This window comes from Corvus brachyrhynchos, unplaced genomic scaffold (assembly GCF_000691975.1).
Source record: "Corvus brachyrhynchos isolate BGI_N302 unplaced genomic scaffold, ASM69197v1 scaffold101, whole genome shotgun sequence".
NCBI lineage: Eukaryota > Metazoa > Chordata > Aves > Passeriformes > Corvidae > Corvus > Corvus brachyrhynchos.
In genome coordinates this window covers 8,939,004-8,943,094 of record NW_008237239.1, presented here as the reverse complement: position 1 = coordinate 8,943,094, position 4,091 = coordinate 8,939,004, and the positions used below count along the sequence as shown (strand labels likewise).

Genomic DNA, 4,091 nt, shown 5'->3' with positions numbered 1-4,091 from the left:
TTCTGTGGATCATGCTCAGCACATCTGTCTTAATGTGGTTTGATGTCTTGTTATAATGGTGACGTGGTGCATCAGTGTAGTGGTTTGTAGTGCAGCATGGTAAGCTCACAATGTGCTGTTTTACAGGTCCTCAGTAACTTCTGAACAGCTATAATCAGGACAATAATACCAGCGGAGGGGGTAATGCTGCAGGTGAGGTGTAAATAGATGGAAGAGACAGCCTGTGATGAAAGACATAAATGGAGAAGACAGAAAAACTGGAAAAAAACTGAAGAAGGGACAGGAAGAGGTTCATGAACAGACAGCTTTCCAGAAACAAGCTTTTGTTCTCTTATGGACAGTAAGTACTACTGGCAGAAGTGCTCTCTCAAGTGGGAGGTGACAGGAGCTGGGAAAGTTAAACTCACTGACCAGATGAAAAATGGAGCATGTGTTTACAGGGAGTGAACTAAAGCAGGGAAAGTGACGGCATATTACTACCTAAAAATGTGGTTGGATATGTTACAGTGACCTGTGCTGGAAAGGTGTGACACACGTTCTGTAGGACTCATCTGAGTAGGTGTAGCACAGTATGCATCAACTCACAAAATGGGTCTGCTGTTAGGAAAGCCAAGATAACACTTTCCCTTCAGGGAGGCATACAGCTCGGCAACTGTTAACTGGGTACCTGCAGGGTGTTAAAAAAAAGCCCAGAGCACACAGATTTGTTCTTTTGTCTATGCAAATTCTTTTTGGAGGGGGAGGATTTTTTAGAAATGGAGTATTTTTTTTTTCTTTTTCATTCACCATTTTCCAGGATTTTTTTTTTACTAAAACCAAATTCAGATCCTTTCTTTTCAGTCTCCTCTTTTCAATCTTGGGCTTTCTGAATTAAATGCTGCAATATTAGCTGCCTGCAGTTCCTGTGATTGGACTCCATGGGTGGTCCGAGTAATTTTCAGACAATGGAGCTGGTTCTTTTCTCACTCACACCACTGTAACTCATTGGCTTCAGTGAAGTTACTCTTGATTCACAGTGTTGTGAAGGAAGAGTTGTGCTTGCTCTTTCCTATGTTCTTTAATCTCCATTATATTTTTGCTTACATGTATAATTGATTTTCTGAGAATATCTCCTGCTGCTGACAGGTAGACCTAGGAACTTCCTAAGACAGAAATAAATGTAAGCATTTTTGGGTCACTGAATTCAATCCACTGCTTCTACAATATTATGTTATATAATCTCTTTCATAAACTGCTCAGACTTTAAACATTCATTAAGATCTGTTCTTACTACAATGGGTGAATTCAGACAGAAAGGTTAGTTACATCCTGTGTAAATTTAAAACCACAACTGAAATAATTTTCAAATGCTCTAAAAGTATTTTTCTTTCTCACCTATGTCTCACTTTTTAGTACAGCAACCATGATAAAGGCTTCATTCTTGGCAGAAGGGGGCTCAGTTCTGGGAAAGCATGATTCTGAAATTACAGGCATACTTTGGAAGGGTTACTGAGTATTTTTCTTTCATGGTCACATCCCTCTTGCAGATTTTAGTGGGAACAGTCATCTGACAAAAATTTTTGCCATACCTGAAGTGCCACTCTGAAAGTAATTCCAGAAGGAGAAGGGTATGGAACAGGTGTGTACAGCTTAGCTGAGGATAGATTACTGCAGACTTTGACTTACTTATGGTGGGCTGCCTTCCAGTTACTACCCTGTTGTAACAAATCCCATCCATTTTATACAAATTTGTTCTTCATTTATGGAATTAATGGGTCTAATTGACATGAAGCTGAAAATCATCAATATAATCAATAAGTTTTATTGTAATTAAAGGATAAATGAAAAGCACAGCCCCTTTTTTCTCTTACATAGTGTAAATGATTCAGCTGAAGCCAACAGAATCATGCTGCTACATGCAAGTGCTACTGTGATACCTCCCTGTCCTCCCTACCTTTCCTATGCATATGTGTTGATGTGGAATATAATGTTCTTTTTTGCCTTGTTGTCATGGGTTAGCACAGCTATGGAAGTGACACTCAGCAAGCAGGGGTACACAGGTATTCCACATTACAGGTGGTTTTCACCCAACAATCAGATTTCCCTGCGGTACACAATGTGTTGTTCCATCTTTCTGAACATTCCATTGCACCGTTCCACTTTGCCTGCAGCTGGTGCATGGCAACAGATATGGTACACCCACTCAATGCCATACAGAAGGTAAATAAGTAAGTAATGAGTATTTTGGACCAAAACCACTACACTTGTGTTGCTAAATCTCTGTTCTGCAGCCCACCTTAGCAACAAGCCCATTGCCTGTACATCTGTTCTGAAGTTTGACTTCAGAAGTTGCAGTTGTTACTGAGGTCAGCTCTTGACCATTGCCATTTAGCAATGGCAGCTTGTGCTTTGCAGCAGCTGGGAAGGAAGGTGGTGGCTGCGTATCACAAGGGAGGGAGGAAGAGGTGTATTAGTTGTGAAAGCCAAACTGTGGTCACTGTACAGCAACCAGTTGGCTGTGATACTGCTCTGGTGCCTCTTGATCCCACCCTTTGGCTATTTCTGATGCACAAAAAGGTGCACCAGTTGCATCATGCAAGTACAGTAAGCCTAATACTTCTAGGACTTGCTGGAAATGCTCAAAGTAATTGTGTGGTATGTTCATGCAACGCTTTGTAGGAGTGGTAGAGCACTCCCTTAGTTTTGTTGGCATTACACTGCCTATGCAATATGGGCCTATGGTGTTTGCTCTGAGGGTCTCTGGGATTGCTGGACATGGGACATCCAAGGTGAGACTGCTGCATGTATGCAGTAACATGATGAGATTATTAGATACCAAGAATCCCAGACATACTCAGTTCTCAAAATCTCCCTTGAGAACAATTCTGGTTGGAAAAGAGGACAGACAACGAATCTAAGGCAACCTGAATATGATAGCCATATCTAACCAGGTCTATAGGTCTCCCTTCTAATGCAATGCCTTCATGCTTCCCATAGCCAGTTCTTTCTTATCGGCAAATTTTCTTTGTCAAAAGTGTGAGAGGTGCCCTGCTGTATGCTCATGTGGAGAGCAGTTGCTAGTCAGAAATCCTCAGTGCATCACCATTCTCAGCTTTACAGTCAGCAGCTCTGAACCAGCACATGTTATGCGGCTGTTGAAAGAGGGCATTGCCTCTGGTCACGATCTGCTGCGTGCTCAGCAACGTGCTGAGCGCAGGCCAAGGGGAGAGCAGCGAGGCAGGTCGAACTTGTTTCTTTCACCCACACAGCACACTGGGCCAAAGCAATTGTTTGGTAGGCTGCGTGCTACACAGGCCTGATACAAAGGTTTGGGGAGAGTCTGGTTTTTGTCTTCTCCTAGATGCTTCCTAACCTCTAAGTGCATAATGGTGATGGGTTGTTTTGAGGCTTAGAGCTCTGATAAGTGGTCTTTGGCAGAGTTACCCGTTCAGTTTAAGACATTACCACTCTCAAGTGTCTGTTTTTACTCTGTTAAAAAAATACCTACTTTCATTGTTGTACTCTCCTGGAATGATCACAACCTCAGGAAGTTGAGAGAAATCACATCTTAAAACACAGCAAGTAAATGTGCCAGAGCTTGTTGTTCAGAGCCTTTGGCCTTTGCTTCTTAGCCATGAGTGGAAAGAGTCCTTGCTAGTGCCTGCACGCCTGAGGACAACCATTCTTGTCTTTGCTGCCACTGCAGGTCCTCTGTCACCCCAGAAGTCCAGTGCTTGTCCATATGGAGTAGTGGTGTCACAGCTGTTACAACTTAGAAGAGCAAGGAGTATGTGTAAAGAAGCTTCAAAGTCACTGATATTGTATTAAGCAAAATTGAGGGCTGTTCTTTGGAAAGTAAATTAATGAAGAAAAAATTCTCATGGAATTTTTATGGTTTATGTCATCTTGAAAGTGGTTACCATGGACTTCTTAGGATTTAGTGGCTGTTCTGATTCACTAAAAATTGCAGATGTAGTAGAAAATAAGTTGAAATATTAATTTATGTCAGGAATAAAATGATATGACATCAGACTAAAATACGAGGTTTTAATCTTAATTTCACTAAGCGATTGTGTTGAAATGGTATTGCTGTCTTTATTTGTCCATCTGTT

At 41.6% G+C, this 4,091-nt stretch overlaps 1 protein-coding gene across 1 annotated transcript in view; it reads left to right on the top strand.

Annotated features, from left to right (window-relative positions):
• Nucleotides 1-4,091, top strand: part of TMEM56 (transmembrane protein 56) — a 34,763-nt gene that overhangs the window by 2,615 nt on the left and 28,057 nt on the right. Inside the window, exon 2 of the mRNA XM_017729858.1 lies at nucleotides 127-340. The gene's annotated coding sequence lies outside the window, so the exon portion shown is untranslated. The remainder of the gene's footprint in view (nucleotides 1-126; nucleotides 341-4,091) is intronic.